The sequence below is a fragment of the Rhodamnia argentea genome, chromosome 3, assembly GCF_020921035.1.
Source record: "Rhodamnia argentea isolate NSW1041297 chromosome 3, ASM2092103v1, whole genome shotgun sequence".
NCBI classification, from domain to species: Eukaryota; Viridiplantae; Streptophyta; class Magnoliopsida; order Myrtales; family Myrtaceae; genus Rhodamnia; species Rhodamnia argentea.
In genome coordinates this window covers 17976639-17987040 of record NC_063152.1, presented here as the reverse complement: position 1 = coordinate 17987040, position 10402 = coordinate 17976639, and positions in this window count along the sequence as shown.

The window sequence follows — 10402 nt, the reverse complement described above, 5'->3', positions numbered from 1 at the left end:
TCTATCCGAAGCACATCGAAGTCATTACGGTATTCATCCAGGGAATACTACGATGTATCGGAACCTTCAACATCATTACTGGTTGAGTGGAATGAAGGTGGATATCGTTAAGTTTGTTGCTAAGTGCTTAGCATGTCAGCAAATAAAAGCCCAACATTGCAAACCAGGAGGCTTATTATAGCCACTGGAGATACCAAAGAGGAAATGGGAACATGTCAAGATGAATTTCATTATAGGATTACCAAGATCGCAAAGAGGAAATGATTCAATTTGGGTAATAGTGGATTGATTGACAAAGTCAGCTCATTTCCTACCAGTGCAAAAGAATTATTCATTGAAAAGATATGCAGATTTATATGTCAAGCGGATAATTCGCCTACATGGGATTCCAGTTACAATTACATTAGTCGTGACCCCAAATTTACCGCCACTTTTTGGCGAAGTCTTCAAAAAGCTTGAGAACTAAACTCCAGTTTAGTATAGCTTATCATCCGCAAAGTGATGATTAAACAGAAAGGGTTATTCAAACATTAGAAGATATGTTACGATCTTGTGTCCTAGATTTCAAAGGAAACTGGGACGAACATCTTCATCTAGCAGAATTTGCTTAAAACAATAGATATCGGCAAAGTATAGGAATGACTCCTTTTGAGGCATTATATGGAAAGGCTTACGGAACTCCGGTCTGTTAGGACAAAGTCGGGAAAAAGAAACTCATAGGTCCAGAATTAGTGCAACTAATCACCGAAGCCATACTGACTATTAGAAGCCATCTATGAACATTTCAAAGCCGCCAAAAGAGTTATATAGGGGATAAGTACACCATGAGTGCCATAACTTGTGTACAACGTTTACTTGAGTGCCATAACTTTTAAAACGTTTACTTAGGTGCTATAACTTTCAAAAATGGTTCACTTGAGTGCCACGTCGGAGCAAAATCGTTCACTTGATCGCTACAGTAACTTTTACGGCGTGCCACATCAGCTTTTCGGCGTGCCACGTTATCTTCTCCGACGAGCCAGGTCGGCTTTCCGGCATGCTACATCAGCTTTCCGGCGTGCCGCGTCGCCTTTCCAGCTGCTACGTTAGCTTTTACGGTGTCCACTCAACATGGCACTCAAGTGGACGATTTTGGAAAGTTATGGCACTTAAGTGAATGTTTTGAAAGTTGTGGCACTTAAGTGAATGCCGTACAAAAGTTATGGCACTTCTAGTGTACTTTTCTCATTATATGGATAAACAGTGGAAACCATTAGAATTTCAAGTAGGCGACTATGTCTTCCTAAAGGTGTCGCCTATGAAAGGCGTGTCTCGCTTCGATAGGAAAGATAAACCGAGTCCAAGATACGTAGGGCCATTCGAAATTTTGGAAAAGAACGGGAAATTATCATACAGATTGGCGTTACCGCCACAACTTGCTAATGTGCTTGACATGTTTCATGTTTCAATGTTAAGAAGATGTGAGCCCAATCTGACACATGTGCTTGATTGTTAAACGATTGAAATAAACGACATAACAACATATGTTGAAAAATCAGTGTAGATCATGGATAGAAAAGAGCAAGTCCTACGAAAGAAGACCATTCCCCTGGTAAAAGTTTTATGGCAGTATCACGGTATAGAAGAAGCTACATGGGAAAGTGAGGAAGACATGAAGCGAGAGTATCTACAATTGTTCCAGTGACCAAGTATGTCGTAGAATTTCGAGGATGAAATTTTTGTAGGGGGAGAGTTGAAACATCCCAAATTTTAGGGTCTATTTAGGCACTACCACGGACGAGCCACAATTCGAGTCGTAGATAATGGGAACCGAGCTAGTTCACTAATCATGGAAAGATCGCCTACAAACGAATCATGATCGATTCTAGTATTCGGATATACAATTTCTACGATCGACCATGCCTTAGTCTCGTCCGATTGAGATGCCATATTGCAGTAGTTCTCGAGCGAGTACGAGACTTGATCCGATCGATCCCGTTAGACATGCGTCGATTATGAATCAATCCCGATAGGATTGGCTTGTGAATTGATTGCAGCATTACTCCGACACATAAATGAATTGATCTTGAATTAGCTTAAGGCAATCTACCATTGGAACCATGTACCTAGATACGTGCCAGCCTTGGACCGATAATCCTCGGTTGTGCAATATGACGTGTGGGGCTACGAGTCGCAAACCGATCACCCTTGGTTATGTTCCGATTGGATGCTCGGTTTAGGAATGGGTGAATCCGACCTTAAATTGAGTCAATTGTGAATGTACTCTTATCCGGCGACGACGAGGTACGCTCGAGACACACCGGACTCCATGCTTGACCGTGCCATCTATGGTACACGGCCGTGCCATGCACGGCACATGGCCATGCCCGGCGTATCCCTCTCGCCTACGCCTCCACCATGGAATCTAGTGAGAACCGACCATGCTTGGAAGTCCGAAGCTCGATTCGATCTTTGATACAAATAACACTTAGGAATTCCAATGAAATTATATAGATTTTCCTTTTAGCGACAAGCGGTACCTAAGGTTTTCTACACTCTTTTGAAAAGTCAAAGTTTGAAACTATCAAAGTTTGAAAAAGGCAAGGTTTGAAAAAGTCAAAGGTAATGATTACTTTGAAAAGTCAAACTCGTTTTTTAAGGATTGCATCATCTCCGACTTAGTTAACAAGTTTTGAAAAGTCAAATGTAATGATTACTTTTATCAAGTCAAACATGAATCCTTAAATGATAAGATCGGGGTATGAATCCCTAGATGATAAGACCAAGGCACATGCTCCTAGGAAGATGATAAGATCTTTGACTAGTCAAATATAATAAAATATTAAGGAATATTGTAGAATCATTAGAAAACCCTAGCACCATTAGAAAACCCAAACTAATAATCACGAACTGGTACATTTATGACAAATTTATCCCACACTAATTTTTTAATCACAAAAAATCCAAAGTGATACACCCGTAACAAAGTTATCCCAAACCGGTACATATGTGGCAAATTCACCCTCCATTAGTTTCCGTAAATTTTACCATCAAATTACTGAGTTAAGTGACACGTGGTAATTGATGGGTTGATCAATTTGAAGTTTTTACTTTTCGTTTGTCATAGGTGTACCAAATTGGAGTTTTTAGTGATATTAACTCAATAACGGAGGGTAATTTTGTCGTAAGTGTTTCGGTTTATGGTAAATTTACACAAGTGTATCACTTAGGGGCTTTTTATGGTCAAAAATTAGTTTGGAGGAAATTTGTCACAAGTGTACCAATTTTAGGGATCAAAAATAAGTTTGGGATAAATTTATCATTGGTGTACCAATTTAGATTTTTTCATGCTATCAACCATTTTCAAAATATATCTTTCAAATCAATTTTTTTTTTTTTTTGCAAAACTAACACACGCCAAGATATACTCTTGCTTGAACCGAAGCTTCAGGATCGGAAAAGTTCCTTTCATTTTAGAATGATTAAGGGAACATATAGGAAAGTGTCACGGACCGGGAAGTTTTTCTAGCGTTCCCACAATCCGTGCGGCCTTAGGAATGAATCCCAAGTCGGCCTACACACACTCACACTCGTTCGAGGGTCGAGTAATCCGAACCGAACAACGAGACACTCGCACACGGATCACACAACCGAGAGAGTGGAGGGAATACTGAATTATATTTGATTCTCCGATCCTTTACAAGTGAGGGGCGAGCCCCTATTTATACACGCAAAGGCACCGTCAGCGGGTGACAAACGGCGAGTGACTTTGGTCTACCCGAGGTTGTCCGTTACACGCGTCATCATGGCCGTTCTGCCCGTTGGACGCGCCATCATGGCCGTTCTATCCGTTGGACGCATCATGATGGCCGTTCTGTCCGTTGGACGCATCATGATGGCGTTTCTATCCGTTGCATCATCATGGCGTGACTCGTTCCGTCCGTTGCGCGCATCATGATGGCATTTCTGCCCGTTTGTCTACCAGGCTGTCCCGCACGATCCGCGGGTCGATCGCCCGGTCGTTCTTCCTCGGTCGCGGGTTGATCCACCGGCTGTCCCGGATCATAGCACCGATCACTCTTGGCTTGTCTTAGGCACATTTCCTCATGATTCGGGGATCGATTGGTCGGTCAATCCGGGGGATGGATCGCGGTCGAATTTTCATCAAAATTGAACGGACCGTGATACTCTCCCACACCACTTCGGGCAACGTCCTCGTTGCCTTCTTCCTCATGGAATGCCTTGATCTCTTCTCGAAATTGCCATAAGGCTTCCTCCGGTTCCCAGCTTGCTTCCTTCTCCGGGAAACCTCGCCACTGGATCAAGTATTCACGCTTTGGCGGTCGGTACTTCTTCCGGATCACTCGATCTGCCAAGATCTTTTCTATCTCCCGCTTGTAGGAGGTTTTTGCTCCAATAGGTGCTCGCGATGACTCGCCTCGATTAGGGTCAGCTTCATCCTCGTGGAATGGCTTCAACATGGAGACGTGAAACACCGGATGTACTTTTAGCTTGGCCGGCAGCTCAGGTTTGTACGCCACGGGTCCAACCCGTTTGATAACCAGGAACGGCCCCTCATAGCGACGAATCGGCGCCTTATGCTTGTCCCTATACCTCGGGACTTGATGCATTTTCACAAGCACACGATCACCAACCTGGTACTCGACGTGCCGACGCTTTTTGTCTGCCCATTTCTTCATCCGTTCGGCCGCCCTTTGCAAACAAGCTCAGGCCAAGTCCGCACGCTCCAGCCATTCTTGCGCACTCTTGTACGCCGCCGTGCTACTCCCCTTGTAGCCCGTCGCAACCGTGCTCGGAGTGAGTGGTTGCTGCCCCGTCACGATCTCAAAGGGGCTCTTGCCGGTGGACTCGCTCCGCTGCAAGTTGTGTGAGAATTGGGCGACATCCATCGGCTTCGCCCAATTGCTCTGGGTGGCGTTAACATAGTGCCTCAAGTAAACTTCGAGTATGGCATTCACCCGCTCTGTTTGGCCGTCCGTTTGCGGATGCAAACCGGTTGAGAACTTGAGGTTGGTCCCAAGTAACCCGAACAACTCGGACCAAAACTTCCCCGTGAACCGAGGATCCCGATCGCTCATGATCGTCCACGGGATGCCCCAAGACTTGACAATGTGCTTCATGAACAGCTTGGCTGCCTCCCCAGCAGGGCAATCCTTCGTGGCCAGCACAAAAGTCGCGTAGTTGGAGAACCGATCAACAATCACCATGATCGTTTGGCACCCTTCGGATTTGGGTAGCCCAACAATAAAGTCCATGGAGATACTCTCCCAAGGACGTTCGAGAACGGGTAATGGCTCCAACAATCCGGCCGGCGACCGTTGTTCTAACTTGTCTTGTTGACACACCAAGCAAGTCTTCACATAGGCTTCAACGTCGTCCCGAAGTTGTGGCCAAAAGTAACGATCCTCCACGAGCGCCATCGTGCGATGGATTCCCGGATGACCCGCCCACGGCGTGTCATGGCATTCGCGGAGTACCTCCCGCCTCGGGTTCCCGTGGAGCGGCACGTATAATCGTCGTCCCTTGGTGTAGAGGAGGTCGTCCTCACACCAAAATCTCCTCGTCTTGCCCGCCCGGGCGTATGCGAGAATGGCCCCGGCCGTCGGATCATGCGTCAACCCCTCCTTGATCCGCTCGGCCCATGGGCAATCCGGCCGACTTGTCACGGCCGCGAGCTCGCGCTTACGACTCGGGGCATCAGCCACCGAGTTAGCCTTCCCCGGCTTATACTCGAGCACATAGTCGAACTCCGCCGGAAAATCTTGCCATCGAGCCTGCTTCGGGCTCAACTTCTTTTGGGTCCGAAAGTAGCTCGTGGCTACGTTGTCGGTCCTCACCACGAACCGGGAACCCAAAAGATAGTGACGCCAGGTGCGCAGGCAATGCACAACGGCCGTCATCTCCTTCTCTTGCACCGTGTAACGTCGTTCGGTATCGTCCAACTTCCGAGACTCGAAGGCTACCGGGCGTCCATCCCGCATTAGCACACCACCAATAGCAAAATCCGAGGCATCGGTTTCTACCTCATACGTCTTGGCATGGTCGGGGAGCACCAACACGGGTTCCTCAACCATCGGCTTCTTCAGCCGATCAAAGGCCGTTTGGCACTTCGCCGTCCATTCCCATGGTTGATTCTTCTTCAGCAAGTCCGTGAGTGGCACGGCTATCTCCGAATAGGCACGAACGAACCGGCGATAGTAATTTGCCAGCCCCAAGAAGGATCTCAGCTCTGGCACCTTCATGGGAGGTTCCCATTCGACAATAGCCCGGATTTTGGCCAGGTCCATCCGCACACGTCCTTCTCCAATGATGTGCCCCAAGAATGGAACTCGCCTTTGTGCGAAGACGCACTTCTCTTTCTTCACGTACAGCTCGTTCTCCCTCGTAACTTGAAGGACACGCTTGAGGTGTTCAACATGCTCCTCCAGCGTCCGGCTATAAATTACAATATCGTCTAGATACACAACCACGAATTGATCAAGAAACGGCCGTAGTACCTTATTCATCAAGGTGCGAGAATGTGGCCGGGCGTTTGTCAAGCCGAACGGCATGACTAGAAATTCGTAGGCGCCATACCGATTCACACAAGCAGTCTTTGGTTCGTCCCCCTCTGCGATCCCGACTTGGTAGTACCTCGATCGCAAATCCAGCTTGGTGAACCACCTCGCACTCCCAAGCCGATCGAACAAGTCTGCGATGGGTGGAATGGGGTACTTGTTCTTGATCGTCGCCTTGTTCAATGCCCGGTAGTCGATGCACATGCGGAGAGATCCGTCATGTTTCTTTTGGAACAGCACCGGTGCGCCGAAAGGGGATTTTGACGGTCGAATATAGCCGGCATCGAGCAACTCCTTGAGTTGTCTCCTCATCTCCTCAAGTTCTGGTGGAGCCATACGATACGGCACCATGGCCGGAGGTCGAGCATCGGGAATCAGCTCAATCCCGTGGTCGACTTCCCTCTTAGGCGATAACTTCTTGGGCAACTCGGGAGGCATGACATCATCGAACAAGGCCAACACCTTGTTTATCCCATCGGGCCATTGCTCCAGAGTACGTTCAGCGTCATCGGTCACCAGAGTTGCCAAGAGAGTCGGCTCGCCCCTTCGAACTCCCTTCGCCGGTTGCATTGCCGAAAGGGTCTTTTGGTTCCTCCCGGACTCACGCCGAACGGGAACCACGCACCGACCGCGAGGGTCCAACACACAAATGGTATTGACGCACGGGACCGTAAAGGCTTTAATCCTATCTAGGAATCCCAACCCGATGACAAGATCAAAGTCGTCCATCGGAATTACCTCGATCGAGTCCTTGCACCGGAAGTCTCCGAGTTGAATCTCTACATCGCGAGCCAACCCGGTTGTCTTGACTTCCTCCGAGTTCACCGTCTTGAGCCATCCGGTTCCTTCCTCAACCGGCAAGGCAAGTTTCTTGGCCGCTTCTTCTGATATGAACAGGTCGGAAGCGCCGGTGTCGACGAGCGCACTCATTTTAGTCCCGCCGACTACCACATCAGCGAACATGAGTCCCCTAGACGGGCTTGCGTCTTGAACGTTCATCGTGCTCAAGATTTTAAGGGAACCGAGCCGAACATCCTCTCTTGGTCGTCCGTCGTCCCTTGGCTCATCGACGTCCTTCCCACGTTCCACCGTCTTCAAGACCGCCACCTTGCCCTGGTTCGGACAATCCTTGGCAAAGTGAGGGCCGAAGCACTTGAAGCATTCAAGTTTCCTGCTCGTCGTCCGGCTCGACTCAACTCGATCCCTCGAGTAAGGGGGTCGTGGCTTGCTTGCCGTCGACCGCTGTGACTTGACTCGATGATCCCCACCGGCAGTCCCGCCACTTCTCGATTTCGGGTCCGGCTTATCCACCGAGTTGCCCCGGTACTCGATGACTCCTTCGACCACAGATAGAGCCGTGGCGAGCGTCGTCGCATTCTGTCATTTGAGCTCCATCTTCACCCACGGCTTGGGGCCACCAATGAACCGGTAGTACGCCTCGTTCTCGGACAAGGACGGTATTTGAAGCTTCAATTCCGAAAACTTCCTTATATACTCACGTATCTTACCGGTTTGCTCGAGATGCCTCAGCTCGTCGCGAGCTTCTTCCTCCGCATAGGCGGGGTAGAATTGCTTCCGGAACTCCTTCTCGAAGGATTCCCAAGTCTCAATCGGTTCGGCTTCTCGATCAGCCTTCCAATTACGCCACCACAGTAGGGCGTTTCCATGCAAATACATGGCAGCGGTTTTTATCCGCCTCGGGCCATCCATCTCCCCTCGGATGTCCAGGTACTCATTCATTGAGTACAAAAAGTTATCAACATCCTTGGCCACTCTCGAGCCATGGAACTCCTTCGGCTTGGGCACCTCAATCCGAAGGTCGGCATGCGTGGTCGTCCCACCACTTGCACACGCCATCTCCAAGATAGCCGTCTTGGTTCGTAGCTCGGCTACCTCCGCACGCAAGGCCGCGATCATGGCTTCCGGGGCTTCCCGATGTTCGTCCGTCTTGGTAGTGAGAGTACTCAGCAACTTGCCGCGGAGCTCGGCCACCTCATCCTTGAGATCAAACACCCGATCCCGCAACTCTTCTTGAGTCGTGGCCTCCTCCTCGTTGCTAGACTCTTCTCCGCTACCCTTGTCGGCACGAAGTTCATCCAAGGCTTCCTCAAGCCTGGACATGCGGGCCTCCATATCCCGCGTCACACCCCCGGACACCCCACGTTCACGCCGAGCTCGCACCGGAGTAGGCTCAAGGGTCCGTCCGACACGATCATCCCCGGATCGTTCGGACTCTTGCGTCGGCTCAGGAGCAACACCGCTTGCACCCCCTTGGCCTTTCCCCATTTCACCGAGAATCGAATCGCTCCGATACCACTTGTCACGGACCGAGAAGTTTTTCTAGCGTTCCCACAATCCGTGCGGCCTTAGGAATGAATCCCAAGTCAGCCTACACACACTCACACTCGTTCGGGGCTCAAGTAATCCGAACCGAACAACGAGACACTCGCACACGGATCACACAACCGAGAGAGTGGAGGGAATACTGAATTATATTTGATTCTCTGATCCTTTACAAGTGAGGGGCGAGCCCCTATTTATACACGCAAAGGCACCGTTTGCGGGCGACAGCCGGCGGGTGACTTTGGTCTACCCGAGGTTGTCCGTTACACGCGTCATCATGGCCGTTCTGCCCGTTGGACGCGCCATCATGGCCGTTCTATCCGTTGGACGCATCATGATGGCCGTTCTGTCCGTTGGACGCATCATGATGGCGTTTCTATCCGTTGCATCATCATGGCGTGACTCGTTACGTCCGTTGCGCGCATCATGATGGCATTTCTGCCCGTTTGTCTACCCGGCTGTCCCGCACGATCCGCGGGTCGATTGCCCGGTCGTTCTTCCTCGGTCGCGGGTTGATCCGCTGGCTGTCCCGGATCATAGCACCGATCACTCTTGGCTTGTCTTAGGCACATTTCCTCATGATTCGGGGATCGATCGGTCGGTCGATCCGGGGGATGGATCGCGGTCGAATTTTCATCAAAATTGAACGGACCGTGATAAAAGACTGGGCTAGAAAGGACGAGACTTTTGAGGGCATGAACATTTTTAGGAAAAGCAGACGAAAACATCTAGTAAGAAAGGACTCGAACAAAGATTTGATGGAATTTCTTTCCATGAAACAAAGGGCTAAAGGAAGTAAGCAAAACAAATTGGTGATATTTTGTGGAATAATCGGAGGTCACAGAAATAGATTAAAAAAAGGTAACAATATCTTTTGCAGAGGACATATCCATTTCCCGTGGAAAGTCTTCATGGGTCATGGCCAAGAGATGTCCTTTACAAATATATACATGTTTAGAATAGATGATCGGTGTCGCGACCCTCACCCAAGCGCCATCGAGTTGTTTGTTGAGGTTTTCGAGGGCTAATGGGTCACCTTCGTCCCCATGCTCATGTGGCAGGAAATTTGGACCCGGGCCCCTCTCAAGGTCCATTACCCAAATTACGACAGAGCAATTTAAAATCGGGGTCGACTTTAGTGTGTTTGGGTGACATGTGTGTGGTGTACATGCCAATGGAGTGGCCACCCATCATTTTTTAGAGGGTATGATCAAAAGCCCTATCGAGCGATCAAGAGAGTCGGTTCGTCGAGAATGTCATCGATGCCCTTTCGATACCTAAGTTGACTGATTTTCTAATCTAAAAATTCATGAAGATGCGTTTGGGGATGAGGTAGGTTCTAATGATCTATGGGGTTCATGCAGACATGAATTTTCTATCCTATAAATATAGTCAATATAAAAAAAATGTGCGGATCAAGGAATCAATAACGTGCGGACAAAACGAATCAAATCATCAATCAATATCAATGTGGCATGCCTAGTATAGCCCTAAAGGCTTAG